The sequence below is a fragment of the Salvelinus sp. IW2-2015 genome, linkage group LG30 (assembly GCF_002910315.2).
Source record: "Salvelinus sp. IW2-2015 linkage group LG30, ASM291031v2, whole genome shotgun sequence".
NCBI classification, from domain to species: Eukaryota; Metazoa; Chordata; class Actinopteri; order Salmoniformes; family Salmonidae; genus Salvelinus; species Salvelinus sp. IW2-2015.
In genome coordinates, this window is record NC_036869.1 from 9,096,416 (window position 1) to 9,112,135 (window position 15,720).

General features: G+C 41.9%; 1 pseudogene; it reads right to left on the reverse strand.

The window, feature by feature from the left end:
* The window catches only part of LOC111955225 (septin-7-like), a 48,854-nt pseudogene extending 36,904 nt beyond the window's left edge, over positions 1-11,950 (reverse strand).
* Positions 11,951-15,720: the final 3,770 nt, after the last annotated feature.

Genomic DNA, 15,720 nt, shown 5'->3' on the forward strand with positions numbered 1-15,720 from the left:
TTACCTTGTCAGCTCGGGGGATTCAATCTTGCAACCTTACAGTTAACTAGTCCAATGCTCTAACACTGATTACATTGCACTCCACGAGGAGCCTGCCTGTGCCGCGAATGCAGTAAGCTAAGGTAAATTGCTAGCTAGCATTAAACTTATCTTATAAAAAACAATCAATCAATGACTGTCATTGCTCCAATGTGTACTTAACCATAAACATCAATTCCTTTCTTAAAATCAATACACAAGTATATATTTTTAACCCTGCATATTTAGCTAAAAGAAATCCAGGTTAGCAGGCAATATTAAACAGGTGAAATTGTGTCATTTCTCTTGCGTTCATTGCACGCATAGTCATGGTATATGCAACAGTTTGGGCCGCCTGGCTCTTTGCGAACTAATTTGCCAGGATTTTACGTAATTATGACATAACATTGAAGGTTGTGCAATGTAACAGGAATATTTAGACTCATGGATGCCACCCGTTAGATAAAATACGGAACGGAATAAACGTTTTGTTTGAGGTGATAGTTTCCGGATTAGTCAAAGGTATATGGTTTAGAGAGAAATAGTCGACGCGTTATAATTCCTGTAATAACTTGCGGCTGAACTTGAAAGGGTTTCCTTCGTTATTTTACCGTTCATGTCTTCCATAGAGAATGTCTTGATCTACTTCAAATAAGGTCTGTGTTTCGTGCAGGCTTAAACCGCCTCGACGTTTTGATACCCGTGTAAATCTCACTAGGATAAGGTAACGTTTGTCAACATATTTTCATAAATCCACTCTACAAAAAAAATGATCTTCGCTTATATTTAGCCAATATTGATCAGAGTTACCTTGTCCTATGGATATCTACACAGTTATAAAATTGGCAAGGTGGTGTAAGCCTACACGAAACACAGACCTTATTTTAAGTGAATCTAAAAAATATCCTATGGAATAAATGAAGGAACCGCTTTTCAGATTTTGCTACAAGGTGTCATGGGATGCACTTTGGTCGTCAATTCTTACCATGCCCATTATTAAAATAGGATTTCCTGCATATAGAAATGACAGTTTTTGTTTTCAACATTCATCACAGGTAACTTAAACTCTATTTTTATTCAAACAGTTGAGAGTATGTCTCCTAAGCAGACTCTTCAGTATCATTGTCACAGTATCACAGAGCTGTGTGTGTGTGTGTGTATTTATGTATTATATTAAGTTAAAATAAAAGTGTTCATTGTTCATTCAGTATTGTTGCAATTGTCATTATTACAAAAATGTGTGTGTGTGTGTGTGTATGATATATATATCTATAAAAACATACTTTTTTTTATTTTTATAAATCGGCCGATTAATCGGTATCGGCTTTTTTTGTCCTCCAATAATCGGTATCGGTGTTGAAAAATCATAATCGGTCGACCTCTAATAATGACCATTGTTATGTTTGGAGGAAAAAGGGGGAGGCTTGCAGGAAAAAGGGGGAGGCCTGCCACCCCCTGTGGGGGAGGGACTGGAGGGACTGGTGCACTTCACAAAAGATGGAATCATATGGGAGGGAAATTATATGGATATATTGAAGCAACATCAGTCAGGAAGTTAAAGCTTGGTCGCAAATGGGTCTTCCAAATGGACAATGACCCCAAGCATACTTCCAAAGTTGTGGCAGAATGGCTTAAGAACAACAAAGTCAAGGTATTGGAGTGGCCATCATAAAGCACTGACCTCAATCCTATAGAAAAAGCGTGTGCGAGCAAGGAGGCCTATAATAGTTGGGCCATAATTCACCCAACTGATTGTGGGAAGCTTGTGGAAGGCTACTCGAAACGTTTGACCCAAGTTAAACAATTTAAAGGCAATGCTACCAAATACTAATTGAGTGTATGTAAACTTCTGACCCACTGGGAATGTGATGAAAGAAATAAAAGCTGAAATGAATCATTTTCTGCACTATTATTCTGACATTTCACATTCTTAAAATAAAAGTGGTGAGCCTAACTGGCCTAAGACAGGGAATTTTTACTAGGACTAAATGTCAGGAATTGTGAAAAACTGAGTTTAAATGTATTTGGCTACGGTGTATGTAAACTTCCGACTTCAACTGTACATGCAACTTATGTGAGTTGTTCAGCAACTTTTTGCAGGGTTGAACAGGGTTGAATACGTATTGAACAGGGTTGAATACGTATTGACAAGACATTTCAGAATTTATTACATTTGTAAACATTACTAAAAGCATAATTCCAGTGACACACAATCTCAATTTAATCCATTTAAAATTCAGGCTGTAGCAACAAAACGTGGGGGAAAAAATCAGTGGTGTGAATACTTTCTGAAGGCACTGTTCCTCTGGGCAGGACTTATGGAACAGAGAGGACGGAGTGGAGAATGGCAGGGATGTAACGGTGCCTACACCCTGTGTCTCTTTCCCTCCATCCCTCTCTCTCTTCAGATGTTCAGGCTCCAACTCTAGCTGCATGAATGGAATTACAGGAAACCTTCCACCCACAATCCAAAAGGCACATTATACACACACACACACCTCAAACACCACACCTCAAACACTTCGCACACACAGAGACACAAATGTTCAAACACATTCCACAGTATGGGGGAAATAAACCCTGCCTACCCTCCATTGCTCAAGCACATTTGTTTTAAATATGGTTTCTTCAAGTCCCGCTTTACATGCAAGACAAGTTATCCCAACGCAACAGAAAGCATCGCTAATGCATTTTAACAGCCAGCTGCCAGCACTATGGCATGACAACATTCCTGACTGTAAAATTGAACACTGCTGGACTGAACGTCTATGGCCATGTGTAGGCTATATTACATATGCACATACATTTATTACACAGATGTGTACGCGTCTTTCGAACAGAGATGGCACCCTATTCCCCATACTAAACTACTTTTGATCAGCGCTCTATGGACCCCATACTAAACTACATAGGGATTACGGTGCCACTTGGGACACAGACGGAGCCTCTAACAGTCATTTTCATGCATACTTCACTGATCCATACAATAATATGAAAACAGCTTTTTACACAGCAGTAAAATCTCCATCTGTTTTCCCAGATGAATACCGGGTTCTTTTTTCTGTTCTTTTGGGGTCTTACTTGGAAAAGAGGGGAGACGTAAAATAGGATGCAAAGATCTCTACTCACCCACGACCATGAGAGTGAACTCGAAGCCTCTCTTGACAGACTTTCTGTACACTTGGTTTGGGAGATTGGCAAAGCCCACATAACCTTCCAGAAGCTTCTGTTGCTGTAGACCAAAACATCAGTTAATGCTTTTCCCCAACTGTCCGGGCAGGTAACAAGGCTAAACAAAAGTCTGGTTACCAACACTGTTGACTTATTGCTTCAGTAGCTGGGATATCACTTGCCTATAAAAACGGATGACTTGACAGGTTCAGGAAATACATAAAAAAAAAACAGCAACATGGACAATTTGTTGAGTCGAATTCAATCATTCATCAGATAATTTTATTAATATGCCCAATCTAACATTCTTAAACTATACATACACAAAAGTACACCTTCAAATTAGTGGATTTGGCTAATTCAGCCACACCCATTGCTGACAGGTGTATAAAATCGAYCACACAGCCATGCAACCTCCATAGACAAACATTGGCAGTAGAATGGCCTTACTGAAGAGCTCAGAGACTTTCAACATGGCACCGTCATAGGATGACGCCTTTCCAACAAGGCAGTTCGTCAAATTTCTACCCTGCTAGGGCAGCCCTGGTCAACTATAAGTGCTGTTATTGTGAAGTGGAAACGTCTAGAAGCAACAACGGCTCAGCAACGAAGTGGTAGCCCACACAAGCTCACAGAACGGGACCGCCGAGTGCTGAAGGGAGTAGTGCGTAAAAATCGTCTGTCCTCTACAGAGTTCCAAACTGCGTCTGGAAGCAACATCAAACCATTCTTGTGCTGTCGGGAGCTTCATAAAATGGGTTTTCATGGCCGAGCAACCGTACACAAGCCTAAGATAACCATTCACAAAGCTAAGAGTCAGCTGGAGTGGTGTAAAGCTCGCCGCCATTAGACTGGAGCAGTGAAAACACATTCTCTGGAATGATGTATCACGCGTCACCATCTGGCAGTCCGACAGACTAATCTGGGTTTGGCGGATGCCAGGAGAACACCACCTACCCCAATACATAGTGCCAACTGTAAAGTTTGGTGGAGGAGGAATAATGGTCTGGGACTGTTTTTCATGGATCGGGCTAGGCCCCTTAGTTCCAGTGAAGGGACATTTTTACATTTAAGTTATTTTGCAGACACTCTTTTCCAGAGTGACTTACAGTAGCGAGTGAGTGAAAATCTTAACGCTGCAGCATACAATGACAATCTAGACGATTCTGTGCTTCCAACTTTGTGGCAACAGTCTGGGGAAGGCCCTTTCCTGTTTCAGTATGACAATGCCCCTCGTGCAGAAAGCGAGGTCCATACAGAAACGGTTTGTTGAGATCGGTGTGGAAGAACTTGACTGGCCTGCACAGAGCCCTGACCTCACTAATGTGCTTGTGGCTGATTGAAAGCAAGTCGCCGCAGCAATCTTCCAACATCTGGTGGAAAGCCTTCCCAGAAGAGAGGAGGCTGTTAAAAGCAGCAAGTGGGGACCAACTCCATATTAATGCCCATCATTTTGGAAAGAGATGTTCGACAAGCAGGTGTCCACATATACTTTTGTTCATGTTGTGTCTCTTAACATTTTTAAATAAGTAAATGTTATAGCCTAAAAGGTACAGTGGAGTGGCGTTAGGTAATCAGTCACAATAATACTTACAGCTGGTTTGGAGAGTGTGCAGGTCAAGATGGTTGACAATGAGGTGGTGGTGGATGAGAGGAGATGCAGAATGATTCACAGACCACGGTAGACAGGTGGAGCACCAACCATAAAAAAAAAAAAAAAGTGAAATACAGTATATCAGTTAAGACCGGCAAATGAGTCCACCATCCATCTTGTGTCAGAATAACACATTCATGCCTGCGGATAAAAGCCCAGACGCACTCTCAGGTGTCAATCTCACTTTGACGCCATTTCAATGTGCAAGTGCAATCATGAATAAGAGATATGCCTACTTATATAGTAGTCAGAAAGGCATAGCTTGAGGTATAGTTTACCTTGGTAACTTCTAGCCTATACAATATGCCTGATAGGTCTTGCTACTCTATTTTGCCTATAGCACTCAATCAGATCAGCAGATGTGTGGTGGTGGTACACATCATTTTGGTTTGCTTGGTTAATGCTAGTTCCTGTATCTCTTTCACCAAAAATGTAATTTTTGACAAATAACTAAGGGTATAACCATTCTTTTCCCACTCAGTTTCTTCATTCTATTTGAAGGGATGTTACCAATGTTTTATAGGGCTAGGTTATTTGTAGTCAAACCCACGCATAAACGTCTCAGACAGACAGACAGGCACACATACACACTACCGTTCAGAAGTTTGGGGTCACTTAGAAAATGTCRGTGTCTTTGAAAGAAAAGCATATTTTTGTCCATTAAAATAACATCAAATTGATCAGAAATAGAGTGTAGACATTGTTAATGTTGTAAATTACTATTGTAGCTAGAAACGGCTGATTTTTTATGGAGTATTTACATAGGCGTACAGAGTCTCAACGTCAAAGGTGAAAAGGCGACTCCGGGATGCTGGCCTTCTAGGCAGAGTTCTTCTCTTCAGTGTCTGTTCTTTTACCCATCTTAAATATATTTTATTTTTATTGGCCAGTCTGAGATATGGCTTTTTCTTTGCAACTCTGCCTAGAAGGTCAGCATCCCGGAGTCGCCTCTTCACTGTTGACGTTGAGACTGGTGTTTTGCGGGTACAATTTAATGAAGCTGCCAGTTGAGGACTTGTGAGGTGTCTGACTAGTTTGAGAAACAATCTAATGTACTTGTACTCTTGCTCAGTTGTGCACCGAGGCATCCCACTCTTTCTATTCTGGTTAGAGCCAGTTTGCGCTGTTCAGTGAAGGGAGTAAGACACATTGTTGTACGAGATCTTCAGTTTCTTGGCAATTTCTCGCATGGAATAGCCTTCATTTCTCAGAACAAGATTAGACTGACGAGTTTCAGAAGAAAGGTCTTTGTTTCTGGTCATTTTGAGCCTGTAATCAAACCCACAAATCCTGATGCTCCAAAATCTCAACTAGTCTAAAGAAGGTCAGTTTTATTGCTTATTTAAATCAGGACAACAGTTTTCAGTTCTGCTAACATAATTGCAAAAGGTTTTTCTAATGATTAATTAGCCTTTTAAAATGATAAACTTGGATTAGCTAACAACGTGCCATTGGAACACAAGAGTGATGGTTGTTGATAATGGGCCTCTAAACGCTTATGTAGATATTCCATATACATTTCTTTTTACATCAACCCTTTCCAGCTACAATAGACATTTACAACATTAACAATGTCTACACTGTATTTCTGATCAATTTTATGTTATTTTAATGGACAAATTAATGTACTTTTCTTTCAGAAACAAGGACATTTTTAAGTGACCCCAAACTTTTGAACGGTTGTGGATGGATGGATGGATAGATATAGATAGGAGAGTAAAACACGGAGATGAATCACAATTCATGATAGCAGCCATTACTGAAGAGGAGTGGGGGCTCAGAAGCCAAAAAATAACCTATTTACCAACTGTACTGACACAGACAAGTTCAGGCTGAAGCAGTAGGACAGACAATGATGCTTGTTATTCAGCACATCAGAGAGGAAAGCACGGTCAACCTACCTAGCATTCAAATAGCCTAATCCTGCACTCCTACAGCTCACTTCAGAGGCTCAGTTTTGTTGGAGTTACAACTAACTCAAACTTCCTACAGTATTTTAGGTCTGTTTATGGGAGCTGTCATTGGTTAATCCCAGAGTTGAGGTGATGATGCATCCTTCAGTCATTTCACCGGCTGATGTGAAATGAGATCCAATTGGCTACCAGCCCACAGCCGTGAAATCTCATTGGCCGACAGCCCACAGGCGTCTTCACACGGCGTCCAGTGTTGGAGAGACTGACGAATAGCAGATCATCCTGAGTCAGTAGCTAGGCTCCATGTTTCAGTCCTCACACTAACAAAAAGCAATTTCCTACATGTTTCGTCTCTCAAACATCGATGTGTAAAGCCATCAACAACAGGATGGCAAGATTTTGAGCATTCACTCAGGCTATCCCAGACCCAGACAGTTGGGCAAAAATATTGAGATTATTAAGCAGAGGAGCTGTTTTTGCCAGTAAAGCACTGCTCAGAGCAGGAGGCTGTTCATTCCTCTACCGTTTTTCAGCTCATTGGCTAATAAACGACCCACTTCCACAGGAGAGGATCTGCCCCACCTAACCTTCACTCAAGCTCATCGTATTTGAGGGTTATAAGTTGACAGATGTAGCCTACTGTAGCATGACTCACCGCCCAAGCCACTTCCTCCTGTTGTCTGTCTGTCTGCTCTGGAGCAGAAGCGTCTGTCACGTACACAGTACAACTGTCAGTGGTGCCTGTCGCTGATCAGACAAATGGCAACCACTTCAGCACATAGCTGAGACAGCAGCATCATCATCATCATCATTATGTTGATCTCTTTGCTAGCTTGCGCTGAGAAGAGACATGTTTGATGTGCAAGTCAGAACCAATAACAATGAGCCATCCATACTTTTCCGTGAGTCCAAGGGGAGGGTCATAAAAGTTAGCCTCATCTTATGAAAAAAAGGAGTGAAATATAGGCTACATCTACCGCAGCTTCCTGACTCATATAGCAGGCATAAGAGGCTTGTTGACATGTACTAAAGGAAGTCAGGTCTTCTTCAAGGCAACACCCATGATACATTTCCAATACCACTGTCAAGGTTGGAGAGAGAGCTTCCACCTAGGCCAAGGTCACAGAGGGACATGTGGTGTGGTGGACATCTGTGTCTTGGCTGTTCACCTCAACCTTTCATAACAATTGCTTTAACAAAGGCCACTACATACCTCCAGGAAAGCAGCACTGCCTTCTCCTTTAGGCCTCCCCTTCCACCACTCTTCCCCATGCTTTTCAATGCACTGATAGCCTGATACATTATGTTCCCACTCACATTGCTACATGGTCCCTTCAAGCAGAGTAGATTTGTTATTCTTCTTTGCTGGTGGTGGGTAAACTGCCGGAAGAGATGTGGTGGGATTAAGGCCAGTCTGCCTCAGAGAGCCCAAGGTTAGAAAGAGGTGTGTTAATCTAACCCTAAAGCAAGGCCTAGCAGGTTAGCCTAGCACAGTAAACTGACTTTGGCTTGCAAATACTAGAGGATACACAGTAGAGAATGTTGTTCTGTGCTGCTTCAGAAAGTCTGACCCCTCCCATGACCTTTCTGCATCGTCCCAAACACTGGACTTACCGGTGTGTGTGTTTGTGTACAGTTTTTCCTTCCTCTCCATAAGAGTCTGTCTTGCATGCTATAGAGTGTCTTCATAACAGTCCATTTTATTTCTATACTGTAACTTAGGAATAATGTTAAGTCTGTAGGAGTAAGACAGTCCTGATTGGTCTACATGGACGGTTGATCCATTCTCCCTACACTAGTAGAGGGATGGGGGGGATATATACAGTTACATATCAGGATATTATCTTTGACGATATATCGTATTGTTGACAATATGACAATATTATTTTTGTGCTAGTTGTCTGTAACTGCACCAAAACTACAGTATTTTTCCTTCCTAGCTTGTTCTCAGTCTTCTTTTTAAATTGGAGGATCCAATTTGTTTTCAGTACTTTCATTTCTATGACTGATCAAAACTCGTTTTCTCATGGCTCTCTTTTGTCCCTCTACAGCAGACATATGGGGAGCAATATGTTTGGAACATCGAATCGCAATATAGAATGGTGAGGATTGTACTACATATAGTATCAGCACCTAAGTATTATGACAATATTGTGAGGTCCCTCGCAATTCCCAGCCCTACAACCTACAATTTAGCCTCGGTTCATCTGAGGCTAAATTTCAATTCTCACCCCATGAGTGGATACCATATTTCTCACACCAAAACAATGCTTTTACAATCTTTGAGGGGGACTGAACGAATAGGATAGAGGAAGAATACAAAAATGTAGCTTTTATGGGAACCTAAACAAACTGATGTCTGTGTCATCACAGACATCCTGGCATTCCCAGGCCTCGCCATGTGACACACTGACTCACAGACTGGACTCCTATTGTGTCACTGGGGACAATAGGTCATCACACTGAGGAAGGCTTGGCATGTAATGCATCTGTCATGCAATCAATTGGCCTACAACCCAGAAATGCTCAGTTTCCAACCAATTAACATGACAAAAATAATTTTTCCATACTCCTCGTTTAGAAGAGCCTGAGGATTTTTGAGAAAAGAACAAGTCCGATGGAATTTATCCTATGAATAACAAAACACAGGTGTCACTGACACCCCTAGCCCTGACTGACACAAAACTTGTTAGGGAAAGGGGGATACCTAGACAGTTGTACAACTGAATGCCTTGAACTGAAATGTGTCTTCCGCATTTAACCCAACCCCTRTGAATCAGAGAGGTGCAGGGGGCTGACTTAATCGACATCWACGTCTTCGGCGCCTGAGGAACAGTGGGTTAACTGCCTTGCTCAGGGGCAGAATGAAAGATTTGTACCTTGTCAGCTCGGGATTCGATCCAGCAACCTTTCGGTTACTGGCCAAAAGCTCTAACCACTAGGCTACCTTAGCCACAATAATGGAGAGATGACAATTGTTCAATAACAACAGAGAGATATGGTGGGAAACTGCATTTATTTACTCAAGCTAAAGTAATAACATTGCATGCATTCCATAGCGACTAGAGAAAACATTTGAATGGCTAGAGTGACGATCTATGACGGCCTCTACACTCACTGCAAGCCATTCCATGACAGATGCTACAGGTCACATAGAGGAATAACAGAGGCACAGTCACTCAGTCAGAGCATCCACCATGTGAGTACAGTACCACAGTATGAATCCAGTCTCATGTAAAGGACTAGGTTTTCTAAAAAGTAGATACTGCAGTCATCCTACCCCACTCTGAGTAAAACATTTTGTTGATGCTCAATAGAAAGTTTTTGTTTGACATTTTGATAGACACTCAAATGATGTAGGTATCCAACTAGATGTTTGAGGAAGTTTGTAGATTCATAACTTTGCTCAAGGTTTCCCCACACTGACTTTAGCATTGATTAAACCTATTTGAATTAATTAATGATTATTTGACCAACGCTGGCATTTTACATCTGAAACCAAGCTAACATTAGCTACGTCGACTTTTCAGAATAGCAGCCATTCACAGCTAACGTAAACTCACCCCATTCCGTACAAATGTGCGCAACCGCAACATTCAAACGAGGCTACAAAGAAAACTAATGGGACTGTAGCGACTGTGTTGACTTAAAAATCGGTGGTGTGAACTAGGTTTCTATTCAAGCATTGATCGACATGGTAATGGCTCTATAGTATTGGAGAAAAGTTGAAAAAACGGACCCTCCGTTACATCGTGACGTGTCATGTCGTAACGTACAGCACGCATAAAGCAACTATTTCTGTCTTACAATCTCTCTCCACCAGGTGTAGCACTTCTCTCATCGTTTAAAAACAAGAAATGGACAGTGACGGGGTAAGGGGGGGATACCTAGTCATTTTTTGCGACATCATTGCATGCGATCATCATTCTCAAAGCCGCTGTTTACTTCTAAGATAACTTTAGCACCGCCCTAAAAACCCGATTCAAATTCGACACAAACCTTCAAATAGGTATGTAATGACACATTATATAAACTCTTTATAGTGTTTTATTTACATTTTAGAGGCGATAAGGTGATAAGTTGGACAGATCGAGTGAAAAAAAGCAATTTTCCCACACGACCTCTCTCCTTCTCACTATCACGCATTAGTTTCGCTTCCCCACCCYCCATTTTTTTAAAGACCCATTGCCTGCTTGAATTATGCAGAAACGGGCAGCGTTTAGTGCATGTAATTGATCATGTTGGAAAGGGGAGAAATTGTGCTTTACAATGGTATTGACATTACAGTTATTCTGGAAGTATTACGTTTTTGGGGCGCTAAAATTGGGGCAATTGTACGGACCAAGGCGATGTACGAGTTTACGTTAGCAAGCAAACTGCGACGTCAACTATCCAGGCATCACAACCTACTGACTAGCTAGTTAGTGGCAAACGTATTTATAACTAATCTCGTTCTATCTGTACTAGTAGCTAGTAAGCTAACTTAGCTATGTAACGTTAGTTTTGTTAGCTACTGTAGGTAAGTTACTGTAGTTAGCTAGAAACGTAACGTTAGTTATGATGAGCCTTTGTTGGGGTTGCCAACTTCTCACAAGCACCACAACTGGCATCTGAAGTTTCTCAGTTGACATTCTTCACACAGCATATCCTTTGGCCAGTAACGTTAGTAGTCAACTTATCTGGTTGAAGCAGATAAGTTGACTAACTACTGGCCAAAGGATATGCTGTGTGAAGAATATCAACTGAGCAACTTTACTGGTTGTATCTCAAAATGCTAGTTAGCTAATGATACAGTAGGTAACTAAGTTAGTTATCGTTTGCTAGTACTAGCCGACTCTGTGCCTGGGACCAAACACACTTCACAGTCGAACATATACAGTTAATGCCACAGAGTATTCAGTCATTTTCGAGCTATCGTTGTTTTTCTATTTAAGCAAGTTAACTTAGCTAACTAATTCTGGCAAGATTTTTAGTAGCTAACGTTAGCCGACTAACGTTACCCCGAGGACACAAACGATAACAAAAGTTCCAGTATGAATTAACTTACCCATAATGTTGCCGTTCCCAGGCGCTTCACTAACGGACGTTTCACCGTTCGGCATTCCCTTTCACGAATTCACCGGAGACCACAGAACTGTAAAAGTCGTACGCAACTTAATTCGCGTAAGACCAAAAATGTCTACTGTCTGCTTGATGTGAAGGAGACATAGAGATAGATAGAGGACTAGTACCGCAACAACAAAAAAAAGCCTTATTCTTCTTCTTCGGTGAGGTCTTATAGCGAACTACATACAAAAGGAGTATTGTCGCCGCCAACTGGGCGAGGGTAAAAAAAAAATGCACAAAAGAAACATCAATTCCACACAGGCAGTGCTATTTACCACCATTGCTAAAAATGACAGAACAGTCCACTTTCTTCACATTAAAAATGTCTTGGTACTGCTGGTGATACTCAGCCTGCGGTGTAGGCCTACCTACCCGGTTCATCTGAGGCTAAATTACAAGTCTCTCCCCATGAGTGGATACCATATTTCTCACACCAATCCAATGCTTTTAAAATCTTTCAGGGGGAGTGAGCGAATACGCTACAGGATGAATACAAAAATGTGGCTTTTATGGGCACCTAAACAAACTCCTTCAGTGATATTTGATCTTTCTGCCCTTTTGACAACTTTCGCATAGGAGACTCTCTCAACTGCCCTGATTTTGCCAACCTCAGTCTCTTTCATGGATTGATAATATGACTTATGCTGCCACCTAGTGGTTATTGAATGAAAGATAGACCATAATCAACAGGCAAACAGGCCATCTTTATTTAAAGAACTTCACAATATACACAATGGGATCTTCGTCCAAGAGGTCTTGACATCTATGGCACAGGAGATAGCATGCCTTCCCTATCGCCATAGTGTCACTGGATCAAGCATCTTGATAGCTCCCTTCTAAGTCCAACACATTATCTACATTTAAAATGTAAGAAAAAAAAAATATTCTACTGTATTATTGACTGTATGTTTGTTTATTCCATGTGCAACTCTGTGTTGTTGTATGTGTCGAACTGCTGTGCTTTATGTTGGCCAGGTCGCAGTTGTAAATGAGAACTTGTTCTCAACTAGCCTACCTGGTTAAATAAAGGTGAAATAAAWWWWTTWATTGGTGGCAGCGTTGGGATGATGCCACAGTACCTCAGGCCTTTCTTAAAATCATCACCAACACAGAAGAGGAAAATTGGACTGTAACATTGAGCACTAAACAGCCTTGAAACCCTGAATACACCATCTAACCACATGACAGCCTCTGTGTTGAGATGAAATGGGATGTGGCACTGTAGAGGAATGAGAATGTCGCTTTACATATCTGATATGCGAGAGATCATCAGCTGAATGACTGACTTTGTGCCACCTGTGTGTGTGTGTGTTATTACTGTGGCATGGATTCAGCCCATCTAATGAACAAATACTCTAACCAGTTATAGGGAAGTCTGAATATATTACTGTGAGAAAATTGACAAATTACAGGGCTGCTCGATGATGTAATTGAGGAGTGATTGGTTAAAGGTTACACACAACAAGTGTATTGGGGTAGTTACAGTGTATTTGTCTTTTGCTTTATCACACACTATAATTTGCCTTCTGAGACACACCCTCTCATTTACATATTCAATATTCTAAATGAATAAAGCACGCAATTAGACAATATTAGTTATAGCATGAAACGTCCACAAGATGTCAGTGTTGGTGATATCAAATGCAACTATATGGCATGCAGTTCAGTATTTCTTCTCATAGGAGTGAACAGCGGCGGGATTGGCTGTACAATCAAATCTAGGCCCTGGGAATGGGCTCTCCTGTAGAGGACTGTTTATGTCTGAGTCATAAAGAGAATCGCCATTCATTCACAGTTGATCTAAGTGCAGTAATGAATGTAATGACTCAGACTCTTCTGAAACCCTCCACAGCATCTCATAGCAGAGCTCAGTCAATATCCTCCACTCACATAGTTGTTCTATAACATCTGAATGCTAATTACACTGTGTGTGTGTGGTTGTGTGTGTGTGTGTGTGTGTGTGTGTGTGTGTGTGTGTGTGTGTGTGTGTGTGTTGTGTGTGTGTGTGTGTGTGTGTGTGTGTGTGTGTGTGTGTGTGTGTGTGTGTGTGTGTGTGTGTGGTATGTTTTATATGGATATAATTCCATAAACTTATATTCCCTCATTCAAAGAAAGAGAACTGAGAGGCAATTGCTCATTCATTCATTATTTCACATGGATCCTGGAGTGCTTGGGAAGAAAACCATGCTGTGAAGTAGCGTGCCTTGGCACAGGGGACCTTTTCCTGCTACAATAGAGAACAATTATAGTAAATGGTATATACATTTTTCATAGATTATCCCAAAATAGGCTCAGATATAGGTATCATTTATTTAGTTTCAAGTCTATTGCAATTTCTAAATGTAGGCTACATTCCTATGAGATTTAAGACAATGAAGTAGAATGTTTGTAGTCAGTGAAATAATGATATTCAGAACATGCATGTCCTTCATGTCATGTGTGTCTTGCCCGTGTAAAACTGTGTTCGTCTATAATTATTCTATACCCACCTTTGCACAAACCAATGTCACTGTTGCCAGTGTAGTGATCTTTTTTTGAGTAATTTAAAATGTAAAATCAAATCATGAAACATGCATCCACTTCTCAGAATGGATTATTGGGTGAGCGTTAGTGTGGGCTGTATATGGGGTAATGCATGCATGAACATGTGGTGTGTGTGCAAGTGTGTACGTGCGTATGTGTTATAATACAAGCCATTAGAGACACTGTTGTCATCTTCAGCCATAGCTCATTATGGAGGCTAAAGAAAGAAAGCTCACAGCTCAAGAGAAAGGAAAGAAAATATGGGGGAAAAGTGTAGCTATGATATGTGTGTGTGTGTGTGTGTGTGTGTGTGTGTGTGTGTGTGTGTGTGTGTGTGTGTGTGTGTGTGTGTTGTGTGTGTGTGTGTGTGTGTGTGTGTGTGTGTGTGTGTGTGTGTGCGTGCACAGGCTGTGATATGTGTGTGTGTGTGTGTGTGTGTGTTGTGTGTGTGTGTGTGTCACGTTCGTCATAATGATGAGACCAAGGCGCAGCGTGAGTAGAGTCCACATAATTTTAATCAACTGAAACTCACCTAACAAAACAACAAACAACCAAACGAAACGTGAAGCTACAGGTGTGCACTCAGGCAACTCAATGTAGACAAGATCCCACAACACAAATGAGGGAAATGGCTACCTAAATATGATCCCAATCAGAGACAACGATAAACAGCTGTCTCTGATTGGGAACCATATCAGGCCAACATAGACATACAAAAACCCCTAGACATACAAAAACCTAGACATACAAAAACTACCGTACCCACCCTAGTCACACCTTGACCTAACCAAAATATATAGAAAAACAGAGACATCTAAGGTCAGGGCGTGACAGTGCTCCCCCCCAAAGGTGCGGATCTCCGGCCGCAAACCTGAACCTATAGGGATGTCCGGTGGGCATCTACCCTCGGTGGCGGCTCCGGTTCTGAACGCAGCCCCCCTCCTTATGCTGATCCCTCCACTTTTGTGGAACCGGACCGTGGATCACACCGGAGGCTCTGGACTGTGGATCATCGCCGGAGGCTCTGGACTGCAGCTCGTCGCTGAAGACTCTAGACTGCAGCTCGTCGCTAGAGGCCCCGGACTGGCGGCGCTGAAGACCCGGACGGGACGTCGCTGGAGACCCGGACCGGGGACCGTCGCTGGAGGCTCCGGACCGTAGACCGTCTCGGAGGTTCCGGACGTAGAGTCTCAAGTTCGGACCGTAGACCGTCTCAGGAGGTTCGGACAGTGGCCCGTCGTTGGAGGTTCCGGACGGCTCGTGGAGTCCGGACTGTGGCCGTCTTGGAGGGTCCGGACTGTGAAACGTCGCCGGAGGTTCCGAACTGTGAAACGT